Here is a 9,949-nt window from a genome sequence, read left to right as displayed (position 1 = left end):
AGTCTATAACTCCATTTACACAAAAAATTGAGAAACTTGGGTTTCTCATGAAGTGTAACATATGCATGAACACACAAAACACAATATACACACTCAAAACTTGGTTATAGTGACTGAAAGCAGAACAGAGCTTGGAGAAGAAGGGGTGGGGAAGGGATGGGAAGGAAAAACATTAAAATAGAGCATACAGTGGAGTGATTTAGGGTGGCCCCCATTGTCCCCACATAACAGCATTCACTGCCTCATCTAATCCTCACTCCTGGAGAAATTTGTTTGTGAGCAACACACTACCTCAATGTTGGGGTTGGGATGGGGTCTCATCTCCAATAGATTAGGTAAAACCCCACCTTCTGTGGTGCTAGCCCACACTATCCCTTGCTGGATTTTTCTTTTCTTCACCTTTCTATTTTGGTGGGCTTGAGGTCAGTCCAGGGACTGCAGCATGCTATGCACATGATCTGCCACTTAGATGCTTCCCTATGCCCACTTGCTAGCTTTGATGAGGCCATGGCTGCGCTGGGAAGAGCATATGTCAAGGAAGGGAAGGCAGCCATGGCCAACAGCCTGCAAAGAACAGAGTCTGAAACAACCAACTGAATCTGGACACAGAGCAGAATCACCAGGTCCATATTTTAGGCCAGATCCAATCCCAATTGATACCTCAGTCCCCCAAATCCTGATCCCATGTTCCCTGAAACCACGTCTGCACTCCAGGTTCTTACAAGTCTGTGACTATTTGTTTCACAAGAACAGATAACAAACACAAGACACACAATAAGAACAAGTAAGTGAACTGCATGCCGGTGATGAGGGGTATCACAGCCACCAGCGTGGCTAAAGTTAAGTACTGGAAATACCCAATGCTCATCTGCGGAGCAACTGGACCCGCCCATGCTGGAGTGTGAATAGGTGCTGACTCTTAGAAAATGCAATGGACTGATAACCTCTAACTTAGACCCCAAAACATAGCCACCTGTGCACAAAAAGTGTATGTAAAACATATACCATGGTGTCCAAAGATAGGAGTCATGCCAACTTGACCAAGGCCAGTCAACAAGATCAAACTTCATATACCAACACCATGTTGGCTTAGCCTCACAGCTACAAGAGAGAGAAGAGAAAAACACAGTATCCAGTCATTCACAAATCATGGGGTCATGTTTGGGGAACAGTGTGAAGGAACCTCTGTGATTTTCTATTTCTTTAATTTTTCTGGAAACCACTCCCAACTTTGTAGACAGTGAGCTATAAACTTGTGTTTTGTGTGTTCATGCATAGGTTACACTTCATGAAAGTTTTACTCAAAGACCCATTTACGTCAAGTGGAGCCAGTTTTAAAATCACTCTATTCCTATGGCTGTGTGGGATTTTTACCACGGCATGCTCAGTTGTCTTTGATCACAACAACTATTAAGGTGAGCTGCCATAGACTGGGCGGCTTATAAACCACAAGAGTTTATATTTCACAGTGCTGGATAAAGGAAGTCCAAGATGAAACTTTTGTCAAATTTGAGGGTGAGGGCTTGCTCACTGGATCTACACCAAGGTCATCTTGTGGGGAAGAATGAAGTCTCTCGAGTCTGTTGTATGTGGGTGCTAATTCCACACAGGGAAACCCCGCTGTCATGACCTAATCACTTTGGAAAGCCCTGACCCAATACCACTTGGTTCTATACCATCTCATTGGGGCTATTTTTTAATTATTTATCTTATTTTTAATTGTGTCTGTGTCTCTGTGTGGGTATGTGTACAAGAATGCCAGGGTGGTGGAGGTCAGAGGCTCAGATCCCCCCGTTTCACCCAGAGCTCAAAGTACAAGTGGTTGTGAGCCAACCCACATGAGTGCTAGGAACCAAACTCAGGTCCTCTGTACAAGTGGCACATGGTTTTAACAGCTGTGCAATCTCTTCAGCCCCTGCAGTTAGGATTTTAACACAGGAATTGGGCAGCAGGGAGGATGCAAAAAACATTTTATTCCTGGCAATGTTAAAAACACATTTTAAAATTAAAAAAAAAAAGTTCAACTCGATCCTTTGTTAAAAATAGATACAAGAAGCCAGCCACAGTAATGCTTGCCTTTAATCCCTCTGCTCAGGAGGCAGAGATAGGTGGGTCTCTGGGAGTCTAAGGCTAGCTAGATCTGCATAGCAAGTTCCAGGACAGCCAGGGCTATATAGAGAGACACTGTATCAAAACACAAAACAAACCAGGTACGTGAGAAAATGGAGACAGGTGGACATTAACTGATGGGAGGGGGCCTGGGATAGAGTTAAGATGTTCTTTCTAGTCCAATATATAAAATACTGTGGAGACTGAAACTTACCAATACAAAACCTGACCAAGTGCAAGGACATCTGCTTTCATAATAAGCCAAGTCATTTGAAATCAACAATCCTGAACAGGTTAAAATAATCTGTCTACCTGGAAGCTAGTGGATGCCTAGGGCCAGCAAACAGTAGCAGTCTGTGGGGCAGAAGGGACAAAAGGTCACAACCTAGCTTCAGCTGTTATTTCTATAAGAGCTTCTAGAGATACAAGAGAGACACTGGATCTTCACAGTCTCCAAGACACAAATCCTTGGGGCAGGGAGCACTTGAAATTCAAGGCCAAGGATTCTCAGCTTGGAGGAGTTTTGTGGAGATCACCTGGACAGGCTTGGGGAGAATCGTGTTTGCATTCTTTCCAATAGATGCTCCAAACCCAAGTGGCCCTGATCCTGGTAAGAGAGACCTTTCTCAGGCAGCTGGTATAGCAGTTTAGGGGGAGTGCACCCTCCGGTGGGCAGAGCAGCTGCGTACATCCAGGTGGTACTGTCTGGCTCTTCCTCACTCTTGGCTGAGTTTTTAAAGTCCATAGTTCATTCTCACTCGGAGCCACTGTTGAAAATCATGTCTTTGCCTCACTCTTCCCATCCTGAGTTGGCTGAGAGGCCGGACCTTCTATGTTGTGACATGTGAATTTATATATCTTTATTTCCTATCACAACCCAGAATGAAACAGGGCATGAGTATTGAGGTAAACAGAGGTTGCTGTCAGAGCTGGTGGCCTGTAGCTACCATGCCACTCGTATCTTCTGTGGACCAATGTCAGACACCTGCTCAAAACAAACAAACAAACAAACAAAACAAAAAATAACAAGGGCTCTCAGAGCCGGCTAGATGTGAAAGCCCAACACATTTTCAGGTAAATCAGAATATCTCAGTTTTCCCCTGTCCCTCCTCTCCCATTAACATTCTGTGTCCTGAGTAGTGCAGGGGATTTAGTAAATCAGAAAGCCCTGCCGAGCAGATGGCAGCGAAAGGACCCACAGTGTCTCCAGGGATCACTAAATGCCCCCTAAGGGTCTGGGCTGGTGAAACGGGAGAATTATTGGTCAGTGGAGACAACTTCTTCAGTTTTAGTAGCATGCGTCCTTTGTTGCAGATGGCTTCTGGGGAGAGCAAGGGCCACCCCTAGGTGAGAGCTTTGACACACAGAAGGCAATGTGCTGCATTCATGCATGGAGACAGGATCTGGAGCGGGAGGAGTCAGAGCTGGAGGGACAGGCAGACAGCAAAGAGCTGCAAACCTTAGGTTCCCAATAAGTTCACCTTTAAACGCAAAGGGCATGCATGACCTGTTGAATCTAGCAGGTGGAGCTGTGACAGGGATACACTTCAACTTGTCCTCAGATCCCAAATGCCAATTGCACAAATGACATTAGAGGAGGGACTTAGCCCTGTCACTTCTAGGGAAAGCTCAGGACTTCTGAATGAGCTGCTGCCAGGCGCCTCTCAGGATTTCACGTCATGATGCTATGGTTTGAAAACGAAATGTCCCCCAGAGGTTCATGTTTTGAACATTTGGATCCCAGCTGGTAACACTGTTTTGGGAAGTTGAGGAGGCTTAAGGAGGCCGAGCTAGAGAGGAAGGTATGAGTTCAGAAGTTCTCCCCAGTTCTGTCTCTTCTCTCTTGCTGCTTCCTGACATACCTTCTCTACTCGCTCCTGCTGCCCTGAAGTTCTGTGTCGTCATGGACCCAGAAGCAGTGGAGCCAGGGACTGTGAGACCTCTGATACCATGAGCCAAAATACAGTCATCCCCCTAGGTCATGTTAGGTAGGGATGACAGCCACAGCAGTCTAATAGACTCAGATGCTGAAGTGGAAAACACTGTTCAGGCTAAGAGAGTCAGCTGGACTCTGTGGAAGCTTAGTGCCAAATATAGATAGATTACGTCACTGTCTGCTCATTGTGTTTATTATTCATCTATCTATCTATCTATCTATCTATCTATCTATCTATCTATCTATCCATTGTTTTTCAAGACAGGGTTTCTGTGTGTTTATCCCTGGCTGTCCTGGAACTCACTAGAACAGGCTAGTCTTGAACTCAGAGATCCACCTGCCTCTGCTTCCCTAGCACTGGGATCCAAAGTGTGCGCCACCACCGCCTGGCTGACTGTCTGCTTACTGACTAGTATTTCCAAGTAAAATCATTGCTTGGCTTAGCTCTCCTGAGTCATGGCCCCTCAGTTCCTGTGGCATATTTGTGTGTGAGTGCACACTCAAGTGCACGTGGATGGATGTATATATGCGACTTAGGATTAAACCCAAGGTCTTGAAAATGCTAGGCAAGTGCTCTACCACTGAGTTTTATCTCCACCTTCTGTGGCATACTTTTGTTGTTATTGTTTTTTAAACATAGGAGTTTACACTTTCTAGCCATTCCCTGCAATGGGCAAGAAAACTTCTGGAAATTCTGCAGGTATGCGTAAAAAAGCAGTAAGCTCGTCATGAGCAGAACTAACCACACAGTGGTTGAAGGACCTGGGTCACATTTCCTGCATAATTCCTGCCCACGAAGGAATTGCTTTTCATGGGATTCCACCTTGCAGCTGACCTTTAGGATTTCATTATCAGAGACTCTACCTTTTAAGTGTCCTCCTGTGTCTGAAGGCCTAAAGGACTTACTTTTCTTCATATGAATGATAGAAGGCAGTGAGTATTCTTCAGAGGGTGATCTTGAATGAGGACAAGTGTCACCTGCTTCACACGTTCATCCTGTGTCCTAGGCTCTATGAGCTGCATAGATATAGCAAAAGTTGGAATGAAGGAAGTTGAAAAGCTTAAGAAAAAGGTGCTTGAAGTTCCAGGCATGAGCACCAGGGGGCAGTACAGAAGCAATCTTTTCCCGATAGTGTAGACTCGGCCCATTGTGAATTGTAGGAAACAATGCAAGTCACCCAACAGCACAACACCATGACGCTGAAGGATTTGCAGCAGGTCCTGCTCTTGGTTCCTCTTCTGTCTGTTGAATATAGACTTCATTTCTGTACTTTGAAAATGTTTGCTGATGCCCGCCACCTCCGCGGCCGCTGCACTCCAGTCAGACTCTTTTGGCCCGGCTTGACCTGGTCTGACGGACCTGGGCTCTGCGGCTCCCGATGAAAATCATATGAAACACTGTTTGATTGATACCTTCAGGAAAGATGTTAAAAAATTGCAGAAGACAAAAACACTAATGCATTTGAGAAAGTGATAAATTTGCGGGGCGGGGAAAAAGCAACTGATTTCCTGATCTGCAGCTTGGCTGGATGTTAAGATGTCCGTGGACGTGAACAGCCAGGTATCTGACCGCAATGAAGAGGACAATGGCCCAAACTGTGAGGAAGAGGAAGAAGAGGAAGAGGACGCTGGGGACGTAGAGGACTACTATGTGGGAGTAGCCAGTGATGTGGAGCAGCAGGGGGCTGAAGCTTTTGATCCCGAAGAGTACCAGTTCACTTGCTTGACCTATAAGGAGTCTGAGGGTGCCCTTCATGAGCATATGACCAGCTTATCCTCTGTCTTAAAGGTATCTCATTCAGTTGCAAAACTTATATTAGTTAATTTCCACTGGCAAGTCTCAGAGATTCTGGACAGGTACAGGTCTAAGTCTGCTCAGCTGCTTGTGGAGTTCAGCCTAATCCATCAAAACACATCCCCACAGCCCATCCCCCTCACCACTGTGCAGCGTGTATGAAGTTGGTGCGGAAGGAAAACCTGCTCGCTCTGGCTTGCCAACATCAGTTTTGCCGAAGCTGCTGGGAGCAGCATTGCTCAGTACTTGTCAAGGACGGTGTTGGTGTAGGAGTCTCATGTATGGCTCAGGATTGTCCACTCCGAACACCAGAGGACTTCGTATTTCCCTTGCTTCCCAATGAAGAATTAAGAGACAAATACAGGCACTACCTCTTTAGGAACTATGTGGAGAGTCATTACCAGCTCCAGATGTGCCCTGGTGCAGACCACCCCGTGGTTATTCGGGTACAGGAGCCTAGAGCTTGCGGAGCACAGTGTAATCAATGCAACGAGGTCTTCTGTTTCAAGTGTCGACAGATGTATCACGCCCCCCCACCCCCAAGATTGCGCCACAATCAGGAAATGGCTCACCAAGTGTGCAGATGACTCGGAAACGGCTAACTACATTAGTGCTCACACTAAAGACTGTCGCAAGTACAGCATCCGTATTGAGAAGAACGGACGCTGCAATCACATGCAATGTTCCAAGTGTAAGCACGGCATCTGCTGGATGTGTCTAGGAGACTGGAAGACACATGGCAGTGAGTACTATGGGTGTAGTCGGTACAAGGAGAATCCCGACATTGTCAACCAGAGCCAGCAAGCCCAGGCCAGGGAGGCCCTCAAGAAGTACTTGTTCTACTTTGAGAGGTGGGAAAACCACAGCAAAAGTTTGCAGCTAGAGGCACACACATACCATCAGACTCATGAGAAGATTCGAGAGAGGGTTAGGAACAATCTGGGAACGTGGGTGGACTGGCAGTACCTGCAGAATGCTGCTAAGCTGTTGGCCAAGTGTCGATACACCCTACAATACACCTATCCATATGCGTACTACATGGAGTCTGGTCCCAGGAAGAAGCTGCTTGAATACCAGCAGGCTCAGCTGGAGGCTGAGACCGAAAACCTTTCGTGGAAAGGTGAGGGTGCAGACAGCTATGACAGAGGGGACTTGGAAAACCAAATGCATACAGGAGAGCAGAGCAACGGAGAAGAACCCTGCTGAAGGATTTTCACAACACCTAAGCAGGGCTTCGGATATGCCAGGGTGAGGAAGATGTGCTGGGGTGAGGCCTCCCAGCCATTGTACTGCATGCTGCAGGCTCTGCCTTTCACGACCCCAGGCAACAGCGAGGGCCCCACTCCTGAGAGACACTGGCAACACACCTCTTAGTCAATTGGTTTTCTCCTCATCTTCTTGCTTTTTGTTTCTACCAGGGTAGAGACCATGGTGAACTGGTCTCTAGTAAGGACTTTTAAATTCTCCCTGGATGGTTGTTGGGAGGGAGGGAACTTTTTTCTCTCTGAATGGCTATTCATAGTATTAGATCATTACAACTTATGTAATTTTCAGAGGTTGTACGATTACAAAGAAAAAAAGGCAAACCATAGGATAACACAGAGCCCTTTTGAAAATAAATTGGCATTGGAGTGTTTACCCTCTAGCTATTTTACTTAGAATGTAACTTGATGCTGCCCACCCACTGAACCTCAGAATGTCTGCACTGCCAGGGTCCCTGGGGTGGACTCTGCTTTCCAGCATCATGTTTGACCGTGGCTGGAGTCCCAAGGGAAGAGCATGGGTGGCAGATGGTGGGGAACTGAGTTGGCCTGCATACCAGGCATGGAGCCCAGGGAGTCTTGTACCTCGCGCCTTAGCTGGGCAGCAAGGGCACAGAGCGGAGCAAGGTCTCTCTAAGGGCTTGCTTTTATTCTTGAATGTGAGGCTTACCTGAGTTGGGCCACCAAGCCAGAACCCACGTCAGAGCAGAGGTGGGCTTTCGCACCTCCTGACTAAGAGACTGGTTCAGCATGGCGCTCCCTTTTGTCTCACAAAGATAAGAGTCCACCTTTGAAAGGAATCATTCCCTAACCAAGTTTCCTTTTCTTTGGTTGTTCCTTTTGATCCAGTATTCAAGTGGTGTACTAGGGTCACATGTGGCCATGTCTGACACCATCTTACTGAGTTCTTGTGAACATCAGAGTCAGAGTTTAGCATGGCCCTTCAAGGGCATGGGCCTTGTGGCCCAAGAGCTAGGTTTGCACAAGTTACTTTTATGTTAACCTGGAGTGCGGCCAGAAGCTGCTCTGGGGTGGGGTGTGTTCCCTTTGCCTAGTTGCAGCTGTCAGAGGACCCCATCTCTAGGGTCTGGGAGTCTACCGCCAGGAGAATCCCTGGTTTGTGGTCCCAGTTCCTTTACTAGAAAGGGCTGGCCAGAGGAAAGGACCAGTTCTTGCACAGTCAAGTGCAATGGAACAGGCAGCTTGCCTGGTGTCCTTCCCATCTTGAACCTGGTCCTGTGGGCCTTAGGAAAGTTAGATCTGTGATCTCTGGGGTTTCCATGGCTTTGTTCATTGCCTCCCCTCTGAGACTGGCAGAGTTGTCTATACTTGACAGGGCCTCCTTGAACTCCTAGGAGAGCCTATAGAGAAATCTGTGACTATTATGATGCGGATTCTTTGATAGTCATACATTTTCACCTCCAGTCAGCAATTACCTAGGTACCACGTAAAGCTATACAATTGAGTTGTTCTTCAAGACGGTGACAGCTGTAACTCTTGGGGTACTTGGCCAGCTGCACGTTCTTTCACCTCCTCAGATTTTGTCTCTTCATGTTGTCCTGATAAGTGAGAGATGGTGGGGTGGATTGGGAGAAGTACTTTGGTATATAGTAATTGAACCCAAAATAACAGTGGGGGCTAATTGTAAACAAGGAGTATTCCTTCCCCAGGGCCCAGGGGTGGCATGTGAATTCTTGTGTTGATACAGACTTCTCCATGATACAGATCTCTGCCATGACACAGGACCAGAGTTGCAGCTCTGTAGCCTAAACCCCCTTAAGCACTTTCTCAACTGCACAGCTGCCATGCTCCTACTCATAGGCTGTGACCTTGACTGTTGGCCCTACAGGATGCTCTGCCAGCCACAGCTGGTGGTACTTCACTGTGGAGACCTTCCTCTGGTGCCCTCAGTGGCACCTTTGCTAAACATTATCAGGGACATCTTAAAGGTCAGGCAGGGGTGTGGTTTGGTTTGGTGTTGGCCCTGCAAAGGGTAGAGAAAGACGTGTTTTCATGAACTGACCAGACCCTTGATTTTCTTCCAAGAAAAGTTGAGGCGATGTCATCTGCTCAAAGTTGAGTGGTTTATTCAAAATAAACTAAGTTTCTGATTTAAAAAAATGTTTACTGACCATCTCATACATGCCTTTCTAACTGGTATGAAGGAGGGGTGCTTCTAGCAGGGACCCAAGTCCAAACTTCCTGGAGGGGGCAGCACCTAAGTGAAGACCAGAGGGATCACTAAAAAGCAGATGAAGGCCTAGATGGGGAGAACATGACAGGTGGAGGAAGCTACTTGTGGCACCGGCTTGTCTTAGGAGAGTGGTTGGCCCTGTGACTGCAGGGCAAGCAGAAGCCAGCTTGCACCCGTGGGGCAGGAATACCTAACTTGCATTACAAGTGTCTCCTTTGAGGCGTTTTAGGCAACAGGGGAAGTTAATGCCCTCTCTCTTTGAGGGGTCAGTGGCAGAGCACACTTTATCCAGTATGGAATTGCAGGCCTGGTGAGACCCTTCTACTCTGGCCCTATTCAGTTGTGAAGACAGAAGCAGTGTGATCACACCAATTGCAATGATGTATCTGGTCTGGAACCTTCTCCTCCCTGCCCCCCTTTCCAGGTAAGAGAAGGCTTTCTTGTGCCTTGGCTTCCTCAAGCTGACATCAGGTGCAAACATGGACTTTTCAGGAAGAGTGCTGGCCTAGAGAGGAGACCACCACCATGGAGGGAAGAGATAGGAGCCCTAAGACTTGTGTGGGTCCCTAACGAAAGGGCTGGAAACCCAGAAAGGGGGAAAGCTGGCCAAGAGAGGAGACTGGCCTATCAAAGGTGCACTTTGCTTCTTCATA

General features: G+C 47.3%; 1 pseudogene; it reads left to right on the top strand.

Moving 5' to 3' along the window:
* Nucleotides 1–5,582: 5,582 nt before the first annotated feature.
* On the top strand, nucleotides 5,583–7,066 carry LOC131910553 (E3 ubiquitin-protein ligase ARIH2-like; annotated as a pseudogene).
* The last annotated feature ends 2,883 nt before the right edge of the window (nucleotides 7,067–9,949 follow it).

Source organism: Peromyscus eremicus, chromosome 5, assembly GCF_949786415.1.
Source record: "Peromyscus eremicus chromosome 5, PerEre_H2_v1, whole genome shotgun sequence".
In the NCBI taxonomy this organism is placed as follows: domain Eukaryota; kingdom Metazoa; phylum Chordata; class Mammalia; order Rodentia; family Cricetidae; genus Peromyscus; species Peromyscus eremicus.
This window is presented reverse-complemented; position numbering and strand designations above follow the sequence as displayed.